Genomic DNA, 10,986 nt, shown 5'->3' with positions numbered 1-10,986 from the left:
ACAAATGATTTAACAAAAGTAAAACATTTTTAAGACATGAAAACATGTTAAAAAAAAGTAACTTTGTTAAAAAGCTGTCTTTGGTCCTTTGTACAGGAGCGGGGTGAGTCCTTATCAAACTCACCTCCTCCTGCTCTTCCGAATCAATCAACAGCCTGTTCTTCGGGTCCCAGAGGAGATCCTTCCCCTAGGCGCATCGCCCTAGGTGCCGCAGCTCTGTCAGTCCGTGGCCGCCGGGACCTTGGGTGTTGTGGGGGACCCTTCGCTTTGGGTAGAGGCCCCCTTTCTTCTGTACCATCCCAGGGCTTCCGTGGCTACCATGGCCACTGCCTGGGGGGTGGTCTCTACTCGTTTCGCTACCAGCAAGTTGGGGGAGGACCACAGTGCTTCCTTCAGACACGTGAGGGTGAGCCAGAGCTTGGTGAAGGCCTTCGGTGGAATAGGCCTTCGGCCTACCCCATACAGCACGAGCTGGGGCATTAGGTCCTCCCCTGCTGGCAGACACGGGGAGATCAGGGGGCCTGCTTCCTTCCACAGGTCCCTGGCGGCTCTGCACTCCCAGAGCAAGTGCCTCACCGACTCCTCTTGGCCGCAGCCTGGTCGGGGGCACGCGGATATCCTCGCCATGCCCCGGGAGTGCATAACAGCCTTGACCAGGAGGATCTCGTGGGCGACCATCCAGGACAGGTCCCAGTGCCGATTCAGGAGAGCTGGGCCACGTTACACCAAACCGTTACGGGCTCACCTATAGCAAGCCCGCGCACTGGACACACTGGTTCCCGCTCCTGCACAAGAGAGAGAAGAGAGCGGTGCCCAGTCAAAACCGTGACTGCTTCCCTTTCCAGTTTAAAATGTCTTAAAAACTTCTGGAGCTGGGAGTAGTGTGTGGGGAGCAGGAAAGAGACTGGGGCTCGCAGGTCGACTGGGATCAGCCTCAGGGTTCTGAGGTAAGATCCCAGCCAGAACCGTGCAAGGGCCTGAGTCTTGTTGTTGACCCGGGAGGTGGCAAGAGTGAGATGTAACGCTGTGTTGCAGCTGCCCAGGAACAAGTAGAGGTCAGGCAAGCCCCCCCTTGGACCTGGGTCTCTTGACCACCTCCCTCCTCAGCCTCTCCGACTTGCTTAAACAGCATCCGTTCCAGAGCTAAAAGACTTGTTAGTGGGGGGATAAAAACAGAACTGATTAATTAAAGCACAGGTAAAATCACAGCTTTAATGATTAATACCTTGCCCTCAAAAGTCAGCTGTCGAAGTCCCCAAAAACCCAGTCTCTGTCATACTGTCCCCAGGATCCCACTCCAATTACCGCTCCCTCCTCCCTCCCGGTCAAACTTTACCCCCAGTACCCTTATGTCAGTCATTTTAACAATCAGTGGTAGTCTGGTCAAGTCTGGGTCAGCCCTGGCCCGTCTTTTCTCTATTCAGTCTCGCCCCAGAGGCTTATCTGTACCAGTCTGTCCTGTCAACAGATAAAAGGTCAGTACATAAAATGTTGACATGTCCATGTATATATACTTTACCTGATAGCAGTTTGTCGGACAGAGATCTCTTTCTCTGTCACCAGCAGTCTACTACCTTAGATATGGATGACGTGATTGGCAGACTTGATCAGCAGAGATAGTACACAAGTTTCGATTGGTTTACAGTTTAGTTCAGTTTGCCTGTCCAGCTTGCCTGTCCAGCTAGCGAACATAAAAGTAAGTATTTTTTATTTATTCGAAAATTGACATTGCCAAGAAACGGAAATGTGTTCAGAAGAAATAGATATACACAATATGTCAAATCCAGCTCCTCCTTCGACAGAGATCGATGGTCTCGATAACTAAAGCAAATAGCTTGCTACGGTTCACACGCGTATCTGCCCGCTCGTAGGTTAGAATGGTCCCACCTGATCTCGCCTCCTCCCGCCTGCCTTCCATCTTTGAGGACATGTATTTCCATTGTTAGAGCGGTCACTCAAATATCTTCTCAATATAATAGACAATATTTGGCGCTACACCCCAAATGTTTGCCCCGTTCTATTGATTTCAGCGTGATATCGATGGAAGGGAGTAACAACAAAAAGTGTTGCATTATGTTAAGGCTGCGAAGGTTCAACTGAGATAGGAACAATATCACACCTGAACTTGGTTAAAATAATTGTTTCATTCAAAAGTTAATAAATGGCAAATGCAATTTCCGTATATACGGGTTCACTGTAACATCACGCAGGATGAAAACAGAGAAGACACTTGTTCCTGACAAAGATATTATAATATACTCATGACAGAGATAGTTCCCGCTTCCGAGCCGGCCTGTCAGAGTAGAGACTGGGCGTGGTTTAGACTCACCCAGCCTATCGTTGATGTTGGCGCCTTAAGCCAGTCCTGGCCCCTTAGCGCATGTGATGTCCCGACGCTGTTGCTGTGTAGATTACGCTCCCTCACCACAAAGACTGAGGTCAGACAGCTCTGCAATATTGTCTGAGCTATTTGCACCTGTATACAAAGCCCACTGTTCTCGCTCAAGGCTAACCACAGCTTCCCAGCACACTTATCTGGGGCTAACTGTTACTTCCAGCACACACACACACACAGACACCCAGGATCCCAGGCCAACAGTTGCTAATATTCAATCACATGTGTTATAGTATTGGGTTATAGTGCATAATTCAGAACCTCACAGATGATCTTCGTGTGTATAGTTTATCTATTATTGTCTATTGTACACCATAGTCAGCAGTCTCCTGATTCACCCCCCTCCCTCTACACCCCTCCTGTGCCTCTCTAAGATTAGCACAGTTTCGGTCACACAGTACAGCGCCCTTCTTAACACACACACATTTTACACTGCTTGTTTATATCTTATGCCCTTGTACAATGTTGCATACACACATATATTTCAGGCTGTGGCCTCATGGTTAGGCTATGAGAACTTGTTACTCCTGAGAACAAAGACAAATTGTCAGGCCTACATGTGTCAGTAGTTCAAACTTTAATTAATGTAAAATCCTTCTAGTTTATAGTTATTTTAGCACGCTAAGCCTAGCAAAACCCCACAATTACACTTATAGTTGGCGACCCACTTCAGTCAAAATGCGACACTTCAAAATGTAGCTAGCTGTCTTCTACAAATTGTCCTCTGACCAGTGATGTACACATTATTCCCAGATTCCGTGTGGTTTTTGAGCTCTGTTCGTTTTAACAGGATGTGCAACCTCATCTCCACCCTCTCGCGCAATTGATTTCAACGATGATACGAGTGATTGACAAAACAGTGTTGCGTTTCTGTTTTGGTGACCCCCCCTATCAAAATGCTACATTCCTAAATGTAGCTGACTGTGTTCTGCAGGTTATCCTCTAACCAGTGATGTAAAAAATATATAACGTTTCATGAGGTTTTTGAGTTGTGGTAGTTTCAACTGTGCACATATTTCAATATATCACCAACTGTTTCTGCATATGTTGGAGTTGGTTGTTTAGCAACAGAATCGAGGTGGGCCCAACTATGGGGCAACACAGGGGGGCCTCGGTTTAGACTGTTGACAACATGTAATCTATATTTTGTTGAAATTTTGAAAACATAAATACATTTGCACAATGAGCACTTGTTGTCTCTCAAATACATAATTACAGTTGTTGGTTCAATAGCTAGCGATTTTTTTTGGGCCATATTGACATAGACATGATATCAGTCAAAACACCTCAAACCAATAAACGACCCACCTACGATTCCCCACATGGCAGCTTGTCACGATCGTGTGGAGGAGAGACGGACCAAAACGCAGCATGTGGAAAATAAGCCATCTTCCTTTTATTATAGAAGAAGGCAAAACGAAACAAAACACTTACAAACTAACAAAACAAATAAACGACCGTGAAGCTAATAAACGTAGTGCACACACACATGCTACAAACGTTCAGACATAGACAATTCCCCACAACAAACTAAAGCCTATGGCTACCCTAAATATGGCTCCCAATCAGAGACAACAGAAACCAGCTGTCTCTAATTGGGAACCCATTCAGGCAACCATAGACTTTCCTAGACAACTACACCCAACATAGACACAGCTAGACAACTATACTAAACATAAACCCAACTACTCTAAATAAACCCCCTAAACCTTACAATCACCCTGGACACTACAAAAACCCACATAAATACCCATGTCACACCCTGACCTAACTAAAATAATAAAGAAAACAAAGAATACTAAGGCCAGGGCGTGACACAGCTACTTGTCATTGTTTCTAGCTATCGGACTGTTCAGAATCATATCAACGCACGCCTTCCGGGCACAATCAGCCAACCCGTTTGGACACTTTAAATCTGTATTTTTACATTGGTCTATTAATCAAACTGTCTTGTCAACAGGAAGCATCAGGCAGCATCATTTTCAACTTAATTTTTAGTAGTTTAAATTGAACTTTCAACATTAATTTCCAATGGTATTGTACTTAATCAGGTAAAAACTGCTGAATGAGTCCAAAAACGTGGTGTAATTTATTTATTTTGATGATATACCAGAAACCAAGAAATGGGTTGGCTATGCTCAGTGCCTACCATTAGGAAGTTGCCTAGGCTACAGTTATTTTGTTAGTTTGTACCTGTGCTAACACTTGCTGGTCACCTGTGTACCATGTGACCAGTGACCTATAGCCTAACTCCATGTGAGATAGCCCCTACTGTACAAAACAAGTTAAAACATTGATAGACAGACAACATACATTTCATGACCAAAAGTGTGTGGACACCTGTTCGTCAAACATCTCATTCCAAAATCATGGGCATTAATATGTTGGTACCACCTTTGCTGCTTTAACACTCTTCTGGAAAGGCTTTGCACTAGATGTTGGAACATTGCTGTGGCACTTGATCCCATTCAGCCATGAGAGCATTAGTAAGGTCGGGCACTGATGTTGGGCGATTAGGCTTGGCTCGCAGTCGGCATTCCAATTCATCCCAAAAGTGTTCGATGGGGTTGAGGTCAGGGCTCTGTGCAGGCCAGTCAAGTTCTTCCACACCGATCTTGACAAACCATTTATGTATGGACCTCGCTTTGTGCACGGGGGCATTGTCATGCTGAAACTGGAAAATGCTTTGGGGGAAAAACTGTTGCCACTAAGTTGGAAGCACAGAATCGTCTATAATGTCATTGTATGCTGTAGCGTGCCTCTGCCCGGGCATTGCTCATGTCTGTCAGATTTTACAATGCCTGGACGGTTATTTAACGTATCCACTAGCCACATTTTATAGCAATCTGTCAGTCTATGACACAGTCGAGGTGATGTGTTGTTGATGCATGCAATGCCTGAGCAAGTTAACGACCAACGTAATGAGACTGTTGGTCTCATTAAAGCTTGGTCGCAAATGGGTCTTCCAAATGGACAATGACCCCAAGCATACTTCCAAAGTTGTGGAAAAATGGCTTAAGGACAACAAAGTCAAAGTATTGGAGTGGCCATCACAAAGCCCTGCCCTCAATCCTATAGAAAATTTGTGGGCAGAACTGAAAAAGTGTGTGTGAGCAAGGAGGCCTAAAAACCTGACTCAGTTACACCAGCTCTGTCAGGAGGAATGGGACAAAATTCACCCAACTTATTGTGGGAAAGTTGTGGAAGGCTACCCGAAACGTTTGACCCAAGTTAAACAATTTAAAGGCAATGCTACCAAATACTAATTGAGTGTATGTAAACTTCTGACCCACTGGGAATGTGATGAAATAAAAGAATCTCTCTACTATTATTCTGACATTTCACATTATTAATAAAGTGATGATCCTAACTGACCTAAAACAAGGAATTTTTACTAGGATTAAATGTCAGGAATTGTGAAAAACTGAGTTTAAATGTATTTGGTTACGGTGTATATAAACTTCCGACTTCAACTGTACCTTAGTTGAATGCACTGACTAAATATGCTCTTTTCACACCATAGTGCCATCAGACTTCTGATACCAATGCAGGGTGAAAGGGGGCCACAAAATGGTGAACCGGTATAAAAAAACAAATGGTATAGAAAAGTATTTTGTATTTTGAAAATACAAATTACAGCTCTCGATTGTATCTTGTTACAAAATACATTGGAGTGTTGTTCTCCCCTTGTAATACAAAATACTCAGAAGTAATTTAAATGAAATTTTCAAATACATGTAACAGAAATACTGCCCAACTCTGACTACAAGTTATACATAGTACATGTTGTGATCATCTAATCAAATGTATTTATAAAGCCCTTTTTACATCAGCAGATGTCACAAAGTGCTGATGGCAGAGTCGAAGTAATTGTACAAAAAATACGGATATATTCTGCTGTGCGGTATAGCTACAATATTGTCATATCACTGCAAATCTATGGAGCCCCTGAGTTCAGTGTTCACAACACTACATAAATGAATGACTCCGTAGCAGTTTCAGCAGCAACGGATGTGGCAGTTGTTTACAGTTCAATATCCTGTGGTAGATCAGAGCCACGGCCTCCACACAGATTGGCTGGCTGAGAGGTTCTGAGATTGGGCTTCTTTGGCAGCGTGTCTGTGGTGCTGCTGGGGAGCGTTGGGATCTCCATGTCGGAGCGGAGCTCTGTGAGGATGATTTATCCTGACTGCACAAAGCTGCTGTCTGTAGGGGGATTCCTGTATCTTCATAATGGGTAAGGACTGGTGGCGTGTTGTGCTGGGCAGCGAGTTGAGCTTATGCCGCGACCTCGATGCTCCTCACCTTCAGCTTTCTTCCTGTCCCCATCACCAGTGTTCTGGAGAAAGAGAACGGTGTGTTCCAGGATCTCAGCATTCTCCACTCAACACTGAGTCACAGCTTGTTGAAGAGAGAGAGAGATAGGGCAGGTTAATGCACAGTCATGCTACACTTCAGAGGAGCTGACACCTGCACACTGTAAACCAATGTGACGTTACTACTCAAAACTTTTGAGGAAACCTGATGTACTTAATATATTTGAGTACAGTTACTTAAAGTGATTTTGTAGTCATGACTCAAAAATGATAGTCACTGTGGCAAGTGTCAAACTCATTCCACGGAGGGCCGAGTGTCTGCGGGTTTTCGCTCCTCCCTTGTACTGGTTGATGAATGAAGGTCACTAATAAGTAAGGAACTCCACTCACCTGGTTGTGTCCATGAAAGGAAAAAACAAAAAACCAGCAAACACTAGGTCCTCCCAATGGAATAAGTTTGACACCCTGGCAGATTTGAGTTGTATCAGCTTGAACACTTTGAATAACACCCCCTTAGTGGGCCAGGCCTCCAATGTAAATTCCCATTGTGCCTTGCCTTTGAGTGAATTGTAGAGATACCACCCATGACTGCATTTGTTAATGACAGAGACATGGTTGTTAAATTTGTTAAAAACATGTCAGTCCTGTGGCATTCATCAAGTGAGTTCCTAGATGAATATTATCATTTATAATAAAATTCTTTGAGAATACATTACATATCACATAAGGCCTTATTTTGAGGCCTAGCTTTACCCTAATACAGTGGCCTGAAACACATGGTTTACAGGCCACATCAGGCCTGCAAGTAGGGTAGCAAAATTCCCAGTTAAAAAAACAAAACTCTGATTGGAGGATTTCCAGAAATATTCCAATTGGGATTTCTGGAAAACCTGGGAAATGTACCAGAATTTTGCAACCCGCAAGTCACATTATGGCTGCAAAGTGATTCCTATTGGAATCCAGCCAAAGTTAGGATATTCAACAGTTGGAATTTTTATTCACCAGCAATCTGCATTCAAAGTGGAGATCATTGGTGGAAGGACAGACCATGTTAGACCGGTGGGAGGTCAGACCATTGTCTCTAGTAAACCAGGGTTAGGAACAGTGTGGGGAGACTACCTAACCAAATTAAACTGGAACAACCATTTCAGTAACCGGTGAAAAAAAATTTAGCTAAATGATTAGATTAGTTTAGAAAAATGTATGTTATTTATCTTTGTGTAGCATATCAATCACTCATTGTACATGCAAAAACAGATATTAAAACACTTTTTTAAATCTACCTGCAGTAGAGCATGCTGAGTAAAGTGCATTTGTTATCATAACTTTTAAAAAATGGAGTCTCATTTAGTTTTGAGTCAGTACCACAAAAGTAATCATTACTTTTCATTGACTGACTTCAACTTACTATAAGTATTGGAGTTAAAAATCCTTGGGTTTACAGTGGTATAAGCTGCAATTAGAGCAGTCAAGTGAACTTCATACCTGATGTTGTGGCCCCTGCAGCAGCATTGTTCTCAGCCTCTCCAGACTGGTTCATTCTGTCTCTCTGATGTCTCTCCACCTGAGGCTTCAGGAGTTACAAGTGAAAGATTAATAAAGGAAATCATGAGTGGGAGTTCAGATCAATGTCTCTGGTAAACCACGCAGCAGTTAGAACAGCTCTTAATAACCCTTTTAGTCATATGTATCGTCATGATATTTTTTATAAATTATTTCATCATATTTCAATTGAATTCAACAAGCTAAGAATTTTGTAAACATCAAATGAATTTAGACTGACGTGAAATGTATGGTTAAGGCTGTTCATCAAATGAAATTATATATTGCAGACACCGAATACAATCACTTGAAAGTGGTACATTAATTATGTATTACCTTCTCGTCCATTTTCCCGTTCTCTGTTCACCCAACTAGTTTAGTATTTGTATTAATCCACACGTTTCTGCTGTGCGTAAAAAGCCTACACGGAGGAAACTCAGAGATAGTCCAGATGTAAATAATAATCAGGAAGAACCGTGTTGTTTCTCTAATATCTTGTCACTGAGGAAGGATATTTTCTCGATGTGACAATTTTGTCTCTCCACGACTTTTAAATCCGTAGGTGGTAGACTTGACTTTGGACTCCTCCCATCCCCACCGGGTAGCCAATCCGCACCACATGCCACACGCGTCTAGTAGGCAACGACTGAAAAACTTGATACATGATTCAGAAAATTCAGATCCCTGATAAATAAAACACATCTATATTTTACAAAATTATCCAATTAAATATATGCAGTTAATGTATTGGTTTGGTAAGGGTCACAATCATAGGATGGATATAAAAAGGATAATGAAAGCTGTTGGTTGAATCATTTAGCCACATAGATAATTTATTTTTTAAAGAGGTTTCTTAAACTGTATGATCATGTGCTTAGGCACAAGCCATCACAGCCATAATAACACCCGTGGGCACGTGTATGAAAGCTCTAACAAATGGCACGGGTATTGTAATTACAAGAGAGGTGCTGGCAAGAGTCGACCCGGATTTACATATGAATAAAGTGACACCTCCACCTCTCAAACAGACAGGCACACTTTCAGCCCCAATGGTTTTGCGCATTCCAATTGTCACAACACTTTATGCACAGACCCAACAAGCTTTTCTGACTAATTTATACAAACAAGCTGAGGATATTGCCTTCGCATACATAACTACCTATGTGATGAATAACTGTATTAATTATATTTGACCTTGTGTTCATTTACATTTAGAGGGAAAGTGTGCTGTGGGAACCATCGCACCTCCAGTGGCGACACATCTTCGCTAAATGATGTACAAATTCTAACAGGTAATAAACAATACATGCATTGTCAATCCTAAACCTTTCCCAAGGGAAAGGGCTGAACGAAAATTTCCCAGACTGTCAAGTCAGGGAAGAGCAAAGTGAATTTGGTCAACGTACTAAAGGCCTAACATAGCAATTGAATGCATTGAACCACCATAGGAAGTGTTTTTGGGACCAATTCCATAGTGGCCAATCCCTACAATGCACAAAACATTCAGTGAACGCTGTGAGGGGTAACATGCTTGATAATCTGGAACAAAAAAACAAGTTAAAGAGTTAGCCTATAATATTGAGGAATAACCGATTACATATTGCAAATTTTCACAGAAATCGAATGTTGTGCATAGGATCACCATTGATTTATCTCAAGTGTTCACACTGCGTGTCGCTAATGTAGCTATTCAGACTAGCCTACAGTAATAGGTGTAGCCGCGGGTATATTTGAGAAAAGTCTGGCAAGTGTAAAAACACTCTGTAGCTTGTGGATGAAAGGGACCTCATGGCGTTGAGGCACGCGCTGTCATAGCCACACCAAACCTGGCACTTGTGCGTGAAAGACAAATGGCATGTGTATGCCTATTACCGAAGAGCTGTTGGTGAAAGTTGACAAGTGAGGTGTTTGGCGAGAGTCGACGACCATTCAGTCTCCACCGCACACGCAGCACAGGCACAAATGGTGTTGCGCATTCTAATTGGCACAACTTTTTACGCACAGACTCAACAGTTTATGGTTTTCGATTTTGATCAATTCAGACAGGATGCTGTGGGAACCATCGCACCTCAGTAAGTGGCGACACTTGTCTTTTAAATTATGTAGCCTACAAAATCTAACAGGTAGGCTCATAAACAAATGTGTAAATCCTTGTCTTTCCCAAGGGAAAGGGGCTAAGGGAAATTTCCCGGTCTGTCACGTCGCGGAACAGCAACGTGGATTTGGCCAATTGTCCATAAAAAGTATGGGCCATTCTCATTGCATTGTACCACATGTTGTAATCAGTATAAGTACTGATACATTCCATAATCTAAATTGCGCAAATGCTAACATATGGTTAAAATATCATATTTGTTAGCCATTTAGTAATTTAACAGTATTGTAGAAATATAATTTGTGTGCGCATTATTCAGATAAGTTGTTACACTAAAAAAAAGTAAGGAACGAATTCATGAACATCCAAGAAAAATACTTACGATATTTTATCAGCATTTAGGTTTCTCTCGTGTGGCTGGGCTGGTAGTTTACACTGCCCTATCCTTCTTTGGCCAAATAGCCTTCAGATCAAAGGGATATCATGTCTCTCAGACACGCGCTACCATAACCACAACAACCCAGGCACACAACCCAGAAGTTGTGTGTGAAACACAACTTCAACTTTTGAGTTTGAGTTTGAATGAAATGTGACCCTCAGACCTAAGACTGACATACTAGGCAGAACGGACAGAAAGA

At 42.6% G+C, this 10,986-nt stretch overlaps 1 long non-coding RNA gene and 1 pseudogene across 1 annotated transcript; both read right to left on the bottom strand.

Annotated features, from left to right (window-relative positions):
• Positions 1-219: 219 nt before the first annotated feature.
• On the bottom strand, positions 220-1,918 carry LOC139538027 (uncharacterized; annotated as a pseudogene).
• Positions 1,919-3,769: 1,851 nt separating this feature from the next.
• Positions 3,770-8,817, bottom strand: LOC139537049 (uncharacterized). Its single transcript, XR_011667455.1, has 3 exons — positions 8,590-8,817; positions 8,197-8,281; positions 3,770-6,796 (listed from the first exon to the last, which is right to left on the bottom strand). It is a non-coding gene; the product is annotated as an uncharacterized lncRNA (long non-coding RNA).
• Positions 8,818-10,986: the final 2,169 nt, after the last annotated feature.

The sequence above is a fragment of the Salvelinus alpinus genome, chromosome 13 (assembly GCF_045679555.1).
Source record: "Salvelinus alpinus chromosome 13, SLU_Salpinus.1, whole genome shotgun sequence".
In the NCBI taxonomy this organism is placed as follows: domain Eukaryota; kingdom Metazoa; phylum Chordata; class Actinopteri; order Salmoniformes; family Salmonidae; genus Salvelinus; species Salvelinus alpinus.
This window is presented reverse-complemented; position numbering and strand designations above follow the sequence as displayed.